General features: G+C 39.7%; 1 protein-coding gene across 5 annotated transcripts in view; it reads right to left on the bottom strand.

The window, feature by feature from the left end:
* LOC118517674 overlaps window positions 1-2,489 on the bottom strand; it is a 99,483-nt gene extending 96,994 nt beyond the window's left edge. Inside the window, exons 1-2 of one of the 5 annotated variants that reach the window (XM_036064068.1) lie at window positions 2,117-2,489; window positions 896-1,332 (exon numbers count right to left, since the gene is read on the bottom strand). The gene's annotated coding sequence lies outside the window, so the exon portion shown is untranslated. The remainder of the gene's footprint in view (window positions 1-895; window positions 1,333-2,116) is intronic. The other 4 variants (XM_036064069.1, XM_036064067.1, XM_036064071.1 and 1 more) reach the window with 4 other exon arrangements.
* Window positions 2,490-21,109: the final 18,620 nt, after the last annotated feature.

The following is a 21,109-nucleotide window of genomic DNA, read 5'->3' as shown; positions in this document are numbered from 1 at the left end:
AGCAATAAGAAGGAATGCTTAACGATACCTAACCAATTATTTGAATTTATTATTTAAAACCTATTTGAAATATATCGTTTAAAATGCTACTAATCTACTAATAACTGCTTACTACCGATTGATCTTCATCTATTCGAGCTTCATTTGTATTGCTCATTACAAATACACAAGTTTACGTTGAGTCGCAGGGTACTCGATGCTTGAAAGTTTCTGATACAGACCATAAGAAGACATTTGGGGCGGTTCGGTGGCAGAAGCGACAGCGGGGTCGGTCTTCACACGGCAGGGCAGGGGTTTAAATCCCATCCAGACCGCCTCCCCGAACGTAATGCTGACTACCATACTACGGGTAAAATTAAGTCACAGAAAGCCAGATATGGCACGCAGAGACCTCTCGAGGTTGTAGTGCCAAGAAAGAAGAAGAAGAAGCCCATTAGAAGCTTTGCATACAATCTTTCTTCAGCGTTCCTTACCCTCTGTTGTCTGTATCGATATAGAGATCCAACAATAAACATTTTGATGAGGCAGTCTGGTGACCGAGGCGATAGCGAAGCCGAGCTGTACACACCAGGATCGGGGATCAAATCCCACCCAGTTTGGCTCCCCGTAGGCAGGGCAGACTATCTTGCTACGGTTAGAATCAAGTCACAAAAAGCCAGAAATGACAGGGCGAGGCCTCTCGAGGGCCAAGAAAGAAGACAAAGATACTTCTTTATAAAACAAATTGGTGTGACCAACGCCTTAGATCGATCATTTCTTTGTAATTTCCATTTAAGTATTTTTTCTACATGTCCACAGATCTACATGAAACACAAATTTAAAAAAGAAAAATGTGTTGATCAACAAAAAGTTCATAATGAATAGGATAGACCACTAATTTGGAACGTATACTTACCCTATGTAGCGCATAGTTGTACATTTAATCTAAATATTGCATGTTTTTAACATCGATGTGCTTTTGACTGCAGTTGAAATCCTTTTGAGAAAGGTTTTTGGATTCAGGATACTGTTGAATGCATTCCATAACGTTTCCAGCCTGTAAATACGTCGGAATGATTTTCTCCCTAAATATTCTGATTTTTAGAACCTTCACTTGGTTTAGGATCACTCCTTTCTTTTGTTTATATTAACCTCTTCACAAATACTCGCCAAGCAGTTTACTGTGAAGCAGTAAAGGCTTTCACTTTTTTTAAATTGCCTTAAATTCTAATCAAACACACACACACACATCCACATTACTTCACTAGAATATAAAGCGGGCAAAATCTTCGCATAAACTTGGTATAATAACACGAAAACACTCAACGCAAACCGTTAACCTTGACATTTATGCTGCAAATATAAAATGGACTGCCATCAATCATCCTCCTCGGTTGGTGTGGACACCTTATCATATCAGCCGCATTTTTATCATCATCCTCGGTAACGGCTGCTCATTCACGCAGCGCACCATAAATTCGGTGCAAAATTTCATTCACATTTTCCAACAGATGACACGAGGAAAAACATCTCACACACACACTAACAGCACAAAATAAAATTGCAACAACTCAACCAATTGGCAAGTCATCCGGAACTTGATAAACACAGGATACACACCACCAGGAATCAAACCGCGTTACCGCGGGCACACTCTTGCTGTCATCGAGTAAACAGGCGGACGTGATGAAAGACTCGTACTTTATTTAAATCACATTTTACCTGTACGCCATGTAAAATTTACACCTTTCAATCACATCTTTATGAGCTTTTGCACGTGAACTGGCTTGGCGAGGTGAAGCGCATCCGTGACAATACAATTCATAACTTGAATTAAACTTCAACCGATTAACACTTTTCGCTAATTGAGTACCACAGTATTACACAAAAAATTACACTTTTGTTGCATATTGGACAGCATCACAAACATTCGTAACATGCGTAACATACCGAATTTTTAGGGTACATGTGTCGACGTTTTTTTTTTCTGTCACACACACCCGTCGCTCGATATTCGAGCTTGAAGCTCACTGCCACATTAAAGACACAATTTGTTGTTGAAATTGATTAGTGGACACATTGGTTGGGCACATTGGGTTGCAAAAACAATTTGAATAATGTATGAGATTGAATTTACTGCTTTCGTTCTCGCTCGCTGGTTGTTGCTATATTTCCTACGCAACTCTTTTTTTCTGAATAATTAAACTATAAACACTCGTAGAACTCGTCGCTGACGACAGACCGAAAGCACATGTAACACATACGAAGGGTTTGCTTGTTTGTTTGTTTGTTTGTTTTGTATCTAAAAAATCACAGTATGAATTCTATTTTACGCTTTTCCACACACAAATTTCCGAGCGCCGATGGATTCCGCACAGAATACCGCACTAAATGAACTCCTCTAGTTCCATTACGAACAACACGCTGAACCGCCGAACAACACGTGCAACTTAATCAGCTGCTTGTACGGAAGGAACTGACATGTTTTCGCCAAATGAGCACAAACAAACGAACAACGTTTGCCAAATGCCGGCTTTGGAATGGCGAAATGAACTTTTACGACGACGATTTCTACAATATTACTTCATCCATCGGGCTCGCACGCGGTTCATTTCTGGCAGCCAACCTTACGGCGCATGCTCGCGTCCGCTCGGGATGAATATTCGAAATGCACGTTTTCGCCATTGATTCACTCATCACCAAAAGGAAGCCGCCCTATTTCGAAAGATTACCAGTATTGGGACTATCTGCTTCCTTTCTTTTTGTTGTTGCTTTCAGCTGTTCCTGATTCCATTTCGCAACATCATTCATTGAGCTTTGCGACACGGACACTCGTCAGTACGTTAATTGCAAAAATCTTGCAACAGTTATCGAGAAAGATGCAAAACAAACAACTCTCTTGTGCGAATTGGCGTAGTCGGGGGGAGTCAGTTAAGCACGAGTTCAGTTGTAAGAATGTTTATGCAAATGATAAGTAATGATAATGTATGATGTGGTTTAAGGGCAACTTTAAAAATCGAGTGGCAACACATCATCTCACATTGGAACAGATATGATAAAATTTATTTCAATTTTACTCTACTATGGAACTTCGCTCTAATATAAAAAATGAAGTTTTTAAGGGATTTATAAATGGTATTATTTTTATGATAATAAGAGTTCCAGGATAAGTTCCTGTATTTCTATTATAAAAACATTAAAATACAACCACATGGTACACGCTGCATTCCAAGACGTTCACAATACAAGCCACAATTAGCACATTTCGGTGGTGGCCTGCAAGGTACGGTAGCGGTAAACATGACAAGAGCAAGACAACCGTGTCACGCGAAAGGACTATCACCACGGGTAGCAAGCCATACCTTCCCACGACGTGCTCTGTCAAGAAGCTGAAATGTGAATGAAATAGTCCGTGGAAATTTGGACAGAAATTCGCAGCCAACCGTCCACAACAATACGCAAGATGCTTTCCGGATACGTGGGTTCACCTGCACAACTCAACCAACCAACCAACCAACCAACCGGCGAGTCATTGCGCGAGTTTTAATTAGTGCGAAGTAATATTAATTATGAATAAGTCCTGCTAAGACGGATGCTTTCTTTGCTTGGAGCTGCGCCCAACCCCTACCTCCCAGTCGTTCGGAGCACTACCAGCAGCATGTGCGTGGAAACAACCCGTTACACAGCCTTAAAACTCTGGTGCGTCTATCACAACCACTGTAAGACATTGCTCGGCGGCACGCTCTACGGGCTGCACTACCGTGTTTTTAGAGAGGCGAACACGGATGCCGAACTTTGTCCAAAAGATTGGTACTCTTGGTACGAATAATTTGTTGTACATTATTGTTACAGCAGCAGCAGCAGCACCAACGGCCGTCTGACAGAGGGATTTTTCTGCATTCTGCGAGCTCCGAGTGCGTTTTGTAGGAATGGTTTACATTGCTTCGGCGAAAAGTTATTTGGAAACAAATCAGACCTGTACCTTATCAAGCATTTATCCACCACCATTATGACCGGCACGGGTAGCAAACGAACAGCTCTAATGTTTGGCTAATGCGAAGCGGACTCCATTAAAGCGATCGGAATGATTTGGGCAAAATACCCAAATACAATGCTCATCGCGCCATCGAAGTTGTACTGATCTTCATTTTTATGCCGAAAATAAATATCCGGCAGCTTGCAATAAATAAGTCAAGCGAACGGCATACGGCCGTATCGCTTTAAGCAGAATCGGTTAGCCACGCGGAACAAGTACAAATTTACGACCGTGCTCTGCGTAATATCCAGTCGATGATAAAAAATTAACAAGTGGGTTTTTTTTCGGGTCAAAAATGATAGCACAATGTCCTGCAGAACTTTATTGGAAGATACTCTGCTAGCGCCGGATGTTGATAAGGTACGGTACCGGTTAGTTTTATGTTGCATGAAGAAAGGCACACAATTAGAGCTAACCTCTAGTTGTTTCTTACATACTTTTGTTCCTGCTAGGGGTGAATGAGAAGAACTCTACTTTATTATGTACAAACAGCACAGTTTTCTCTACCACTCTCGCTTGACCTTTTACGAGCACTTGCATCGCTGGTGACGGATAGTGGTTGTCTGATTATCTCGCTTTTATCAAGAAGTTGTGCGCCCGTAAACCACTCAAGTCTAAATCTATGCGGAGATGTGTAGTTCACTTTTGTTGCTGGACTCTGAATGATATGATCGGAGAGTTCCTATTCTTATCGAGGAGCTGCAATTACTGTCAATTGCTTGTATTAACAGTATTTTATTCTCATGCTATGCCCAACATCGGATTAAGCCTCTTAGAGCTTAGGGCAAGCCAAGCAGAACGATGCACCTAACACATCCAATCTGCTGACTGTGCCAGATTCAAAGTCACTTCTAATGGAGTCCTACGTTCTGTAAATGATACTACAGACTACTTTAGGGGAAAGACGCCTATGTCAACATGAACAGGGTCTTTGAAAGCTCGGGGCCCGAAGCATCCGCTTAGTTTGCTTGTACTATGCTCCACCACCATGACTACGCCAGTTGCTGTCGAAACGTTGATGTGATCGGACGTGTTTTCTCTTGCGCGCGCGACTCACGAGTGATATTGTGTGTGTTTGTGTGTGTTAGTTAGCGATATTGCTACTCCTCTATTCCTAGCGAAATCCCCCTTTTTTTTTTTTTAACGTCACAGTGCACGCAAAACGACAGATTCTGAGAAAGTCAAACAATCCCAATGACGGGCCCGTCGGCGGCCGCAGCTATGTTCCCCCCACTCTCTACTATAGAGCAGAGGGGGAGAACGTTGCCATTGTATATGGATAGAAACGGCGAGTACGGAGAAAAACGGTTTTTGCTGTTACGTACAGTGGGGGAAAAAACCCTTCCCGCGAATCCATGGATACTGAGCGACACGATTAAACGTGCAATTGGTAAAATTGTTACTGGCCGACCGTTGGATTCCAAAACATTCCTGCTGGAAACACGATCAGAAAAAGTGTTTACCGAACTGCAGAAGATCAATTCCTTGATGAACGGCGACAAGATCTCAATTACACCACATCCTACACTGAACGCCGTAAAGTTTGTGTTCACGTGCAGCTCGATTGGCGCCTTAAAATCAGAAGAGATAATAGAACATATGGGAGCAGAAGGTATCACCGACGTATACAGATTCACAAAAAGAGTGAATGGCCAAATTGTGCAAACAAATGCATATGTGGTGACTATGCAAGCAGTGGCAATTCCGGAATATGTGTACATCGGGCTAGAGAAGATAAAAACAAGGGTTTATTATCCCCGACCTATGCGCTGCAACAGATGCCTCCGATTTGGCCATACCACGAAAAACTGCGCAAACAAAGAAATCTGTGCAAATTGCGGACAAGATGCCCACGGTCACTGCACAGTGTCACCAACGTGCGTTAATTGTAACGAACATCACAACACTTTTGACAAAAAATGTCCACACTACACCAAAGAAGCGGAGATTATAAAAATTAAAACCGACAACAACTGCTCCTTCCGCGAGGCTAGATTAGCATACGAACAAAACACGCATAAGCAAATGTCAAACAGTTTTGCTCAACAAAGAATCGCTGCAGCCCAAGCAATAGACCCGAAAGATAAAATTATAGAAAATCTCACTCAAACTGTTAACCTACTGAAAGACCAGATTGCTGTTCTCACAAAAACCATTGAAAAATTCACTCAAACAAAACAGAACAAAACTGAATGCCAAAACCTCATCTCGGACTCAGATACAGAAGACACCGCAGGTAACACAATTATCACAAATAAAAATAACAAACCATCCACCTTCAAGCATCCATTGACATCCTCTAGCGAAGAACTCTCGGCCAAAAAGACAAGGAAAGGACATCGTAAATAGAAACAAAAAAAAAAAAAACAATTCATTAACCTAATCATCGCATCAGCAAATCTTTTTTAGCCTAAAATTTTAATCATGACAGCACAATCTACAAATAATTCTATCAGGACAATTTTTCCAGGTGAAACTAAACTTGTTTTGAATTGGAATATACGTAGCTTCTCAAAAAATTTAGATGAATTAAAAATATTAATAAACAAACATGAGCCGAAAATAATAACATTACAAGAAGCCTACACAAACCCTATTCTGCTCAATAGAACACCACTAAGCAGTTATCATTGGATAACTAACAATTCCCCTATCACATCCCACAGCACCTGCATGGGAATCCACAAAAGCATACCTTACACAAGAATTCGCATTAAAACTTCCATACCTTCAGTATGCATTCACATTAGAAGCCCAATAGAGTTAAATATCCTAAGTGTTTACTTATCGCCAAATTATAATAATAACATTGTAACAGAGCTGAACAACCTCCTTGCAAAAATTCCAAATCCTATCCTCATTATTGGAGATTTAAACGCACAAAACACACAGTGGGGTTGTTCCCAAACCAACAAACGAGGCACAGACATCCATAACATTTTACAACAAAATCAAATATTTCCTCTCCATAATAACCTACCTACCCGTATCGATCCTTCGACCGGTCAAATGAGCTCTATAGATCATTGTGCTACATCGGATAACATAGCATCGAGGTTTGTTCTCACTGTTGAAAATGACCTCTATGGCAGTGACCACTTCCCACTTACAGTTAAACTTAATCCTACTAATCTATACAACAATTTTCCTTCCTTCCGTCCTCGTTGGAAGTACGACATGGCGGATTGGTCAAAATATAAACAAATATTGAACAATATTCCGTGGAGCAGGATGAAGGTAAATGAACATAGATTCATTGATATAATCCTAGAGGCTGCTTCCCAAAGCATTCCTAAAAGCAGTGGGAAAATTCCCAAAAAATACGTTCCCTGGTGGAATGAGGAAGTTGCTGAAGCAATAAAAACTCGTAGGAAGTACCTAAGAAAGCTCAGGAAATTGTCAACCTCGATCACTAACGACCATATCCAACCAGCAATATTACAAAAATACAAAGAAGCAAATAAACAAGCCAAGTTATTAATAGCTAAATCAAAACAAAATAGCTGGGAAAAATTCATACAAGAAATCGATCCGTCCATATCCTCAAAGGAAATGTGGCGGCGAATAAACATTTTGAACGGCAAGAAATCCAACACAAATTTCCCTTCCCTACTCAACCCTGAAAATCCTATTAATGACTCAGTTGCCATAGCGGAAGAATTCTCAAAACATTTTCAATCCATATCTTCGAGTCATAGTTATTCCGACAAGTTTTTAAAGCACAAAAGAGCTATGGAACGGAAAAAAACATCCTTTCAAACATCCCAAGATTTACAATACAACAAACTATTTTCAATAAAAGAACTTTCTCATGCACTTAGCAAATGTAATGGAAAGTCTGCCGGACCAGATGGAGTGGGATACCCATTACTTCAACATCTACCCAGTGGTGCTTTAGAATATCTCCTCCAAATTTATAACAACATATGGTGCACAGGTAAAATCCCGCTGCACTGGAAAAACAGTTATATAATTCCTATTCCCAAACCACTTAAATCACCTTTTAACGTTGACAGCTACCGGCCAATCTCTTTATTAAACTGTATTTCTAAAATTCTCGAACGTATAGTTAACAGAAGACTCTGTCATGAACTAGAATCTAAAAACTTACTCCATAAAAACCAACACGCTTTCCGCAGCGGTCACGGTACGGAAACATATTTCGCCACACTAGAAAACATATTGACAACCGCAAAGAACAATAATAAACACATAGACCTAGCCATTGTTGACCTTGCCAAGGCTTATGACTTGACTTGGCGACATGGCATTTTACATCAATTGGAAAGATGGGGCTTCCAAGGAAATTTACCTATCTTTATACAAAACTTTTTAGAAAACCGTACCTTTAGGATTAGTATTGGCAATACATTTTCGCAAATCAAACACTTAGAAAATGGAGTTCCGCAAGGTGCTATCCTTTCTCCCACCCTTTTCCTTATTAGTATCGAGTCCCTTTTCACACATGTCCCTAATAATATCACCCCCCTCATATATGCAGACGACATTCTATTAATTTCCTCGGATGTCTCTTCCAGTAAATCGAGAAAGGCTCTCCAAACTGGCATAAATAATCTAAAAAAATGGTGTGATTCAACAGGTTTCCAAATAGCACCAGAAAAATGCAAAATCTTACGAATTTGTAAAACCCAGAAGACAAAAAATCTTAAGAAGATTTCAATAGAAAACAGCATTATTCCGAACGTTAATCAAGCTAAAATCTTAGGAATTACTCTCGACTCAAAACTATCATTCAAACCACATCTGAAAAATATCAAAACATCCTCTACATCGTACATAAATGTCTTCAAAATGATAGGATATGGAAAAATCAGGGCATCTCGTCTCATAATGATTCGATTGATTAATGGATGGCTTCTCCCAAAAATTTTGTTCGGAATAGAACTTATTAGTTTAGAGTTTGACGGTATTAATAATATTTTAGCTCCTATCTACCATTCAGCTATAAGATGCGCCACCGGTGCATTCATTACTAGCCCTATAAAATCACTTATATGTGAAAGTGGTCTTCTTCCTTTTCCACAGATAATAACACTCCGTTTGATAGGCACGGCTTTACGCAATTTAGAGAAAAGAGTAGAATGCCCGAATTTAATTCAGAGAGCAAAAGACATGTTTAAAAGGACCACTAATCATCTCCTACCAGATATTCTAAAAATAACTAGAAATTCGGAACGCCCATGGTTCCAGAACTCACATAAAATAGACTGGACTATTTACGATCAACTTAGACAAAACAATAAACAAGCATACCAAATTTCAATAGAGCATATCAACAGTAAATATTTCAACCATCACAAAATTTACACCGACGGGTCAATCTATATGAACTCCGCAGGGTGTGGCATTTACTCTGATAATTCTAGTTGCGCGATAAAACTTCCTGACTACTCATCAATTTTTTCAGCTGAGGCCACTGCTATTTATATAGCAGCAGATGAAAACATTGATCCAGACAGACCTACCGTAATTTTCTCCGACAGTGCAAGTGTATTAGCTGCAGTAGAACATGGTCGTTCAAAAGATCCCCATATTCAGGCAATAGATGCAATAGACCATGCTAAAAACATTTCCTTCTGTTGGATCCCAAGCCATACTGGTATAATAGGCAATGAAAAAGCAGATAGACTGGCAAATGAAGGTCGACAATTACCAACTGACAACTCCCCTCCTATCTCTAAGAGGGATGCACTAAAACAATGCAAATATTTAATAGAAAAATCATGGCAGAGAGCTTGGAATAAGGAAATAGACAACCTGTTGAGATCAGTAAAAGTAACAATCCAACCTTGGAAAGACCCAGATAACAACAAAGATCAAAAGATATTATCCAGATTACGGATTGGACACACAAATCTAACCCATAGCCACCTATTAGCTAAAGCACCAGCGCCACTTTGCCAGTATTGTGGAACCCAAGTCACTATACATCATATCCTAACGGAATGCCGAGGATATGAAAGGGAGCGACACCACCTTAAGTTAAATTCCAATATTGACTGCATTTTAGGACCAGATTCTAAAGAAGAGAAAAAAGTATTGAAATTTTTAAGAAAAACAAACTTATACAACCAAATATAATTAAGCCGGTAAAAAAAGGGGGAAAAAAAATATAATAACAATAATAAAGAAACACACTCAACATTAGAGAGGAAAACTAAACAATGTGGTGAATTCGACTACTGCAGTAGTCTGTCGTCCACAACACAAAAAAGGACTGAGTTACCTCAACAACTCAAGTACAAACTTAGAAAAAGATTCAACTATTGAAAATAGTCTGATACTTCTAAAGTCGAAAGGAATGGGACACCTTAACGTCTCAGTAACCCTCTCACACAACCTATCCAACATTCCAATTCCTTCAACATCCACAATCCCAGTAAAAGAGACGAAAGAGACCCAAGTGGTCCAAAATCTCTATAATATTTAAACAACAACAACCATGACTACGCCAAACAAATTTATACTGATTTAATAGTATGAAACGGCAAGACAAGGACATTTTCAAAATCTTAACTTTAAGACTGAACTTAAAAGCTTTGCTTAAATAAAATCAAAATTATAATAACCTTAAACCAGGGGTAATCACATTCGACGTAGTATACAAATTCAAAGTTGTAAAGCTAAGCAGGAAGCTATCCTTACAAATTTCTTTAAAAAGGATTCAAGTTAATTAAAACTTGTACGTCTATATTCCAGGTCACGATTTAACGCCACTGACATTACCTAAAAATGGAAAGCTGGAATGGTATTTTTTTCCAGATTGTTTATGCACATCTTTTATGCTTACATCCTTACTTTAATTAATGACAATTTCTTACAATAATTGATAGAACAGGGCAAGTAAAACGCAATCGGCTAATTAGCTGCACGGATTAAACAACTGTGTGTGTTTTTTCTTCCTTTACCTTTGATTCTTTCTCTCTCTCTCTATAGACGTTCCGAGGACTCTTATCCTGACAAAGTTATCGTCATTATGAGAAGAATGTGGTAAGTTATTCTACGATTTGTCTAGCGAATGCTCCTTTTTCCTGTTGCGACAGCAAATGAGTACGGCGTTCTACGGCGAAGACTATGGAAGTCTTGAAGCTCATAAATATTCATGCCCCCGTTTTCAGCTGCATGAACCGGGTGCCATACTCCAATGATTGATTAATTAAATGTAGAATAAGTAAATCTGCATCATAATAAAGTCCACCAATGATGCAGACGGACGGACTTTATAAAGTCACTAAGACAATAGTCGCTTTGTTATCGAACCGAAGGGGAATAAATTAGCTACTGCATCGGAATGAGCGCACTTGGCGTTTTGTAGAATGAAAAGCGCACACCGATGGGAGTCGGTACGGTTAAAACAATGTGTGGAGTCCAAGTATTGTTAATATGCGTGTAGGTTACATCATGGTAAAAACATACTTTAAAATCCATTGAATCACGGTACGAATGCCGGATCTAGATTTTTCAATCATGTACTAGAAATTGGTGGAGATTTATTGCCTCGACCGTCATGCTCGCACATAGCGTATCTTTCCACAGAGGAGAAATTCACAGATTAACAACATTTCGGTTGGTGATTCAGGCCATTGATACCCACCTACAAGACAAGGGACAGGGCTTAAAAAGGCTTTGACACATTTCGAATAATTAATGCTTACTTAAGTCAAACTTTGAAAACAACAACTTCACGAAAGCTCAAACAATATCTGTATAACAAAGCCATAAAATTGCACACTGATCTGATCTCCATTGATTATGCTGCTCGAAACCTGCATAATCAATGTTTACAAAGAACACTCGAAGAACATATTAAATCTTTCTTTTTTAATCAATTTTCAATCGCGCAATTTTAGCACCGTCTCTGCAAACTTGTTTCGTTTCGTTAGAAGTAAGCGCTAAAGAGACAAGCGTATTGAAGCTTTTGTACGAAAAAAAAACGTAGACAACTTTCGTGATGAAGCAGGCTCACTGCTACTTACTGTTCGCTTTATTTAGTATGCTGTTGTCCCAACGGATATTACGGGCAGCAGTAGCTGTTCTGATTCAATCTGGAGCTTTTGAGTTTTTTTGTTGTTGTTGTTGTTGCATATTTTCAATCATTTACGATAAACTAGATATGTTTAGTGATAGACCGATAGCATAAGGCTCGAGCGCCGGAAATTAAGTCATATTGTATCTTCCGTTCTATCAACACTCATCCGTATAGCTGGTATTAGGTTCTGTGTTCAACTGCAAGAAGAAGTCCGTAAAGTTCTTCATCAACAAACATCAGTTCTATAAATTGAGAATATCACACGAAATGGTTGGTATCAAATCCCATCCGGATCTGTTTCCCTTTCGCAGGACTGACTACCTTACGAGTAAATTAAAAGTTAAGGAATCCTGAAAAAATCCTGTTTCTAAGGCAAAGAACAGGAAGTTGTAATAAAAAAGATGCAAAAGATACACGAAGACCTTAATGGCGAATAAACAAAGCCCTAGGTAGGAACAGGGAATGACCATGATAGGAATGACCAAACAACCTCAACCGTCACGCTGTCGCATGATGGGAATGAGCGGTTTGGTAGAAAATTATTCATGAGAAAACTATTGAATAAGTACATTAGAGAGAAACATTTCGTGTGGCTTAGACCTTCCAAACTTCAGTTGAAAAGGGTATCATCTCGTTTTCTTATATATCACGGAATGTTACAATTTTTTTTAATCTACTAAAACTGTCTAAAACAATATTCTTGACTCTAAAGTGACAGTGAAGGAAAATAGAATAAAACCACATCCAAATTACAAACTGAGACAACAGTGGATAGACACATTAGAGTTCACTAGTATTATTTGGTCACCACAACAATAAAATAGAATCGACAGGATACAGGTCGTTTTTAAACCTGACGATCTTTTGTTTTGTGTATGATATGTTGGATATAATAGGTTCATTTTCCTCACATCCCAAACTTAGCCATCATTTAAAACCGAATCGATTCGTTGAATATCGTATAAATATTTTACAATTTTGAACGATACAGCGGCCTTTTTTCTTTCGTACTTCACGGTACTTCTTCTTGTTGCAAGCAAGAATGTTAGCAATAAGAAGGAAGGCAGAACGATAGCGCAAACAATTAGTCGTTTTCGCTGGCTTTCCCGGATTCGCTTTGAGATCCCTGCTACGACAACATCGTTTCGCTGACATTTATAAGATCTTAACAGATTGTGTCAGCAGATCTGTTCACAGATTAATTGATGATGACGGATTTTGCTTGTTCAATTGGGACAACGACGAGACTTCTTCATGTTTACTACATGAACGTAATATTATGTGTTATACGGATCGTAATCTTTGACAGCTTATTAAAGATTACAAATTTAAAACATTTCGCAGACATACATTTTCCACATCATAGAAAGAAAAGCACGCTTCAATAAATCTTCAAATACGATTCAACGAACCTGCAAGAAGCTTTTGCGGAACCCTATCGTGAGCGCAGGACTCAAGTGACTTCAATTGTTTGATGGTGAAAGTAAACTTAAAGTAAAAATGCTAATTTGCCTAACGAAACACACACACATACTTACAGACTCGCACACCCAAAATCACAAACCGTCGCAAAATGCCGACCATAATGATTAACAGCCAAACTTCTCCCCGTGACCTATCCAAACTGAAAACTACCCCTTCCGTGACGCCTTCCACAGCGCAAGGTTACCGCGCTCACTCACTCACTCACTTCCAGCGCGCTCGAATAAATTACCATCCCGAGCGATGAGGTGGTACCCAGGTCGTCAAAAGCGCAACCAAAGCAATAACACCGTTTGTTTTGAGCATGGGAAAATGTTTGATTCAAAGGCATGTTGCCTATTTTTCACGGAAGGATTTGGCCGTTCGACCGTTGCCGGATCGCTTCTGTACGCTTTGGCTATTGGCCAAGGTTGGAGAAAGTGTCACTTTTTTCTGTTGGGCGTGTGTACCGACTGAGTTGGAGAGAACAGTGGGCTGCTATTAATTATGTTTTCTTAATGCGGATGAAAATACACCGACGGACCGACGGAGCGTTTTGCGACTACAACACCGGTCAACTCGCACCGAGAGTCGCCCGTTTTCCAACTCATAAATCATTGGCTATCCTACAACATTGTGGGTCCCCTTTTGCCAAACGGGGAAGGACATGGGGCGATGGGCAGGTGGGACGAAAAGCAAAAACGTCAAACTTCAAAAGACTGGTGCGAAAATGAGGCTCAATCGCAATCGTAGCCGGAAAGGTGCAAGGCGTTTGTTAAATGTTTCGGTAGACCTTTAACGAGCCGCTTGGTATTCGTTGGCACGAGCAACATTTAAATAGTATTTAAAAAAACACTTAAAAAGGATTATTTTTGAATCTTAAAAAAATGTTAGAGACTGAGCAGCTCGGTAACGTTTACAAAAAGTTTGCAGTTTCATCCATCGTTTTCCATGGAATATTTCTAAAATTTTAAATTTGCTCTCGTTTAATGGCAGAAGTCTCTGTTTTTATTTTTTTTCTCTTGTCTTTTTGCTCTATGAAAAGTAGGAAATAGTGTGAAAACTGTTTTAATAGTTTGTTTTCTATAAAAGATTCTATTGCAACTTAAACTCAAGTGTTTATTTTCCATAAGCCAAACTTTCCACTTCAAACGTCACCTTGCCGAAAGATAACATAATCATTAGAATAAGAATAAACAGCGACCGAAGCAATCAGTGGTCAAAACACTTTAAAACTTATGGACATACCACGTCACGGGGTAGGTACCGCTCAGCTGAACAAATTTTATTTCCGATTTCAACCAGCGACCATATCACCCATCGAAGTGTGTTCACATAACATGTTCAAGTCTCTATTGTCCTTTGAAGAAGAGGAAGAATCGGCAACAAAAAATGGAACCATAGTCCATAATAGCTTACCGACTTTGACAGTCAACTTGCAAAAGTTGGAAGAATGCCACACAACTTATATGTATATAAAGCTGAAATAGAAGGTAGCAAATGTCTCAATCCTCTGCTCAAGTGAATGTAAGAAATGGCCGCTAGACATGGTTGGCTACATTTCCATCAACATGTTTTAGCTGAGTAGGAGTTGGCCGAACGCCACGTTCTGTTATTTTAACAGACAGAAAAAACGATAGCAACTATCAGTAAACCGTAAGGGTCGTCTGCAGCTCGGTTGACCGCTTAGACTGTTTTTTTCCCTAAAAGTCGATAAGGAAAAATAAAAACCATTGTGAAAGGATTAGTAGACTCATCATCAACATGGGGACATATGTCTTTTCATAATTTTTGTTTTCAAACGATTATATTGCCACATTTATTTTGAAAAAAAAAACTATTGATAAACCCTCCAAGTGACCTCAACTCACAGTTCACCACTCTTACTACGACTTAGAGTTCTTCTTTTGATCCATAGTCTCAAGTTTAGCTACAGCTTTTGTTTGTTATGCTGGAAAGTATTGCACAATATTTTTCCTTTAAAAAATGTATGAAACTAAGATCTCCCCGTGAAACAAAGGATTCTTTAATTGCAATCCTGCTTTTCTTTATATCACATTTTTATTGACACACGAAGAGTAAGCGTAAACTTTAGGCCATGAATTTAAGAACTCGGAGGAACGAGAAGGCTGAGTACTTAAAAAAATCACAACATTCCATTCCTTTCTCTAAGCTCCAACTGATTTGCCGAGGTTAGAAGATCTCATTCATCCGAGCTTATTATTCACGCCTCGGGAGGGAAATTTGGCTTATTAGTGACTGTAACATGTTCATTTATTTTGCACACCATAACTCCCAGCACCGTGGTCGCTCATAAAGCAAAACAGAAGGAAAGGAAAACGAAAAAAAAGAACTGCAAGACGACCGGAAATGTGAAGAAAACATAAATTATGTACCAACTGTAAAACCTTCGTAAAATTTGGGGTGGCGGTGGGGCTACGATCGACCTGGGAAGAAAAATACGTTCGCTCGGTGTTCTTAAGGGGAGTTCTCTTCGCCACAAACCACCACCACAGCCACTGGAACCGCACACTGGCAGACTCAGTGAGTGAGGAATGCTCCCTTAAACCACTTCTGCAAGGACTTCATCCATTTTCGAGAGCCCTTTCAATGAGCACTTTGACAAACTTTCCAAAAAGAAGCTCCAGGAGCAAGTGCGTAAAACCGTCAAGCAGCTCTTAAGCCAAGAACCACCTCCAGTCCCCATGGGCTGCAGAACGGCGCGGCACACTGGATACAGAGAATGCATACAGAGGTGGCACAGTCTGAGAGGTGCTTGAGAAAATGACGACAAGTCGTAAAATTTCGGATGGTTTTCGTAGGTTTCAAAATTGAAAAGAATCGCATCAAGCGCTGTGCAGCTGCCGAGGACTGCCTCTACTCGCGTTCTACTAGAGAGCCCTGCGAGTAGCCAACAGCAGGCCGAACCAATGATACTAGGAACTATGTATATGTAGTTTATGCGGGAAACTTTTATTAGCAAACAGTTTGCAAAACTTGTAAATAAAACCAATACCCAGTGCCAGTGGAGGGTGGGGGGCGAATTTACATCTCTCGTTGCAGGCGACGTTTTCAATCACCCAGTGGTGCCCCCGCTGTACGTGCCCGTGGTTAGGTCGAAACAGATAACGGGTCTTGTTTTGTTTATGCATATCGGAGGGGCTCTTTTTTACGATGATGACATTCGTAAACGGAGATTGAGAAATAAGAACGCTCGTCAGACGCCTGGGTATAAGGGCACACGATAAGGGGATACCCACTTTAATCTCGTACCCGAGATCCTCAAAATGCAACAGATTTCATCAGCCACTCCGATCAATACGGGTTTCTTGGCGAGGATTCTTGCTGTCAGTTTTATCCCTCCAAACGACGTCACGAAGCCATGGCTTTGTAGCTGCTGTGGAGCATCCGTGAGCATCGTTACATCTCACACGCGCTGGGAGTACGCATTTTTTTACGATATGTTGAAAATTGTCGATGACAAAATCCAATGATTACATTTTTGTGTTCTTTTTTTTTTTGTTCGACGTACCCATGAGAATTGGCACCGCACCGCCACCGAAAACGGGGAAAGTTGTGGTGGATCATTTGCGTTTTCTTCACGATTCTTATCACACATCATCCTTAAAGAACATGTGCAATTTATTACTGTGGCTGAGTGGTCGTGCTTACAAAACCCCATTACAAAAATACTGCTGATAAGCTCATTGCTCGAGCTTGAAGCATTGTTAAGCTTCAGCACGTCACAGATCACGTCAATGTTGGCTCGTCCCCAGGAAGTCAGACAATCATCATCCACGTCGGAGCTGGTAACAGGTACACGGTTTTAGGTGAGGTTGTCGTTACAAATTGAGCCCAAACATTTAAACGACACCATTCATTTCTCTAGGCTCTTGATCTCGCGGCGCGGTCGGTGATAACTCTTATTACTCTGATACTAGCTTAACAAAATGACTTTTACTTCAAGCTTATCTACTTAAATTTAAAGACAGAGTTTTAACTGCACATCGCCAGCAGAAGTGGTTCCAATTCGTTTATCTTTTAGATTCTTCAGATCCAATAACGCTGCTCGTATGACGATGCCGGCTGCATACTTGATGTCAATAAACAAAACAGTGCAAACAGCAGTGAGCAGAGCGTGGCTATGCATTTTTTTCTCTTGCACATTCTGCCGGCTAACGGACCACGGGAAACTGTCCATATCCCAATGTTCCAACAAGATTGCGGTGTTGGATTCTTTGCTGCCTTCGTAGGATAAATGCCATGACAAGTAAAGGTTTATTTGCGTTGTTCTAGCATTTGGCCCAGTAGAGTGTTTATGCTTCCCTTTTCGACAGATTTTTCTTACCCACATGGTAAGAAGTATAAAATTTGAATTGCTTGTTTTACTGCAGTATATGCATGAAATGTAACGGCTGTTCCTCCACGGGTTAAAAGAGTATCCGATGTGACGCCAATCCATCATTAAATTGTGCATGCAACGTAACCAGCGCGAGACAGCATGAAAAGAATGTAATATGTCGTTTAAGTAGCCAAAACATGTGCTCCGATGACAAACGTATGCCGAGACCAGAATATTGAAACACTATTTCCGCTCGATATACTCCATCCTCCTTTGTTAGTTTAAATCGAAAAATGGTGTCAAAAATAACTCAAGCGTTGAGGACCAATCTCAAGAATTTCGACGTGCGATTTTTGAATTTTTGCATACGGCCAGAGCCAAAGATGAAGCAGTTATTATATTAAACAATAAGAAAATTTTATGTGTTTAGGGTCTTTAACACCAACTCGTTGACCTTCTCCATGGGCGGTTAGAGATCTTAGAAAATTGAAAAGGGGAAGGCTGTTCCTTAGAGTTGGCTTAATTATCCCAATCGATAGAATAAGTCATGGGATTCAAGTCGTAAGTAAAGATCTTTCAATAGAACTATTTATAAAAGTTACATCTCAAGAATACAATCGAACCTTTAAAAATATTTTTAAAAAATATTTTTTATGCATGAATGTGAATTATTTGCTGGCATGTCATACCTGAAGTCTCAGTCGATGAAGCTACATCACGATTGAAATTCTTCTATCGTTCTTAGACGCTGTAAATCTACTCTCTTAACTCATTTGTTGCATCTATTTCACTTGAAGGCCTCAAGTTACACTTTGCGCATGAGCAGAGCTGATCCTAAAGCTACTCCTCTCCTTGCTACATAATTACAGCACAACATAACTTTATGCCTATGCGCTCGACATCGACGAATTTGCTTGGCTTACTTAGGCGAAAATAGAGAGCGAAAATGGACAAGTGGAGGCTTCAGTGTTCAAGCGTTAAGTGAAATGGGAATAAGCGTCGATGTTTGGATGACATGCAAAAGGAGTAGCTGAACTCACCAACGATAGATATAAGGATAGGATTGGGATAGAATGTAAAATAAAGGTAATTCGAATCGAACCGTCATGCAAAAGGTCTAGTAAATGAATTACAGATATCACAAACAATAGTGTTTTTGACCTTAGTATAATTTTAGAAAGGAAACTGTTTTTCTCGATACATTCTGAGCAAATAAATTCGAGAACATCACAGACTCTTGGGCTCTTATACCGAATGACCAACGATTTTGGCGTCCCGTAATGCATATAGACCTCCTATTGTAGTTTGGTTCGCTCGAAACTAGAGTTTTGATGTAGAATCCATGCATTGATTATTGGATCAAACGGCCTGGATCTATCCAGCGTAGGATGGCTCGGTACGCCTCGACCCGACTTCATTGGCCCAATTTTCAACAACTAGACACGCGCTGACTAAGATTTAACTGTCAGGGTCTGTTCATTGAAAACTTCTAAAAGGTGAAATAGATGCACCATTGTGCATGTTATTGTGCCGAATTTATTTCTTTGTGTCCCGTTACTCGCCTAGGCATCAACAACTGATTGCGATCCATCGTTGAAGATCCAATCACTTAGCTAACGATGCAATGCTGCTCATGTTTAAACGTGTTAACGAACCTTATCAAAACTTCGATTTCAACGCAACCATCAATGTTATTAGCAGTAGAATCCGTTTTTTGCCTTAATGTCAGCATTTGTGCCTCAATGTACGCATTGTGATGTTTTTCATTCATATTAAAATCAATCTATCAATAAATAAATAAATAAATAAATGTAAACAACCACCATCATCGAACATCGTTTGGTTGTGAATAAATAGCGCAAACAATCGACCTTCATCAATTTTGCTACAGCCGCAAGGACAGCTAACGACTGGCCGCTTTAAATAAAAGTTAGCAATATAGCAAGTGGCACAAAAAGTTTGCGCCTGTTCCTAACACCTGGCTCTTCAAAAACCTCAATAAAAACTTCACACATGATCCGAAGACATATTTCTGCGGCAAGCTGGTGAATGAATCGATAACACAGCCTCTTAACTTTTCAATGCCCCTGTCCCCTGTTGTCGCCCTACAGCTGAACACCATCGTTCGGAAGACATTTCGGAAGGAGTTTTCGCGAAAGTCAAATAGACCAGGAGACCCTCTTCACATGGGGCACTTCCCAATACAGAAGACCTCTTTACCACGGTTGAAATGACGGGTGAAAGTTTTGCCATTAATCTGAAAAGTTTTACCTCTCGCTATCGTGCTACCAACCGGCAATCCGTGCTACCATCGAGGTGGTGTTGTGAAACGCTCGATAAAGAAATGATAAAAAAGTAAAGGCATATGTTTAAATTGCCTCTTCTACGGCTTGTTTGTCGCAACAACAATTTCTAGTGACGATTAAGTATTTAATTCAAACAACGATTGTTTTCCCAGGCCCTGGGTCCCCACCGGGGTGGTTCTCTCCGATTCAGTACGGTCGCCAATTAGGGTATGAAAATATTAGTTGCAATAATTTCCGAACGATATGTCCGTAATCACATTTAATGACAATGAATAACAATGTACCATTAGTTAGCATGCAAATTTGATGGTAAACATTTCTAAACCCGGAAACAACTGTGCTTGAGTGTATTCAGATACGTTCGACATTAATTTGGGGACAAAATTTATTAGTAGCACGGTCTTAGTTGTTATCTCCTTTCTTTTGTACCTGTCCGATTTATCATACATGATCATCCTATCTATGCATGACTTAAACAACTTACAGAGCCTCTTCCTAGCCCGATTAATTGTAAAAATATAGTCACCGTACTCATTCGAAGCATATTTTTAGAATTAAATCTCTACATTCTTTACATCAATTTGCACCTTTATTGAAGCGTGAAAAGTTGCTTCGTTGCCTTTGAGAAAAAAAAATCTTTATAATTTATAGCAATGGAATTTAAGACATTTAGTGAATCCTCAACTAGATTGATCCACTGGCTAAGAATGTCTCGAATGGCTGGATATTGAACCATTGCTGCGGAAATTCAAATGCACCCGCTGTGAAATTCGATCCACGACCTCCAGCGACTCAGAATTCCCGAAAACGCTATTGATTCTCCCTACCTTTTAGAACTATGTTTTTCTTTGCTTGATTGCATCTGTTGTTTTGCAGAAAATGTTGAAATTATATAGATTGTATTACATACTGCTTCTCATTGTATTCATACTCTC

Source organism: Anopheles stephensi, chromosome 2, assembly GCF_013141755.1.
Source record: "Anopheles stephensi strain Indian chromosome 2, UCI_ANSTEP_V1.0, whole genome shotgun sequence".
NCBI lineage: Eukaryota > Metazoa > Arthropoda > Insecta > Diptera > Culicidae > Anopheles > Anopheles stephensi.
Note: the sequence above shows the minus strand (reverse complement) of the source record. Positions and strands in the feature narration are given on the sequence as shown.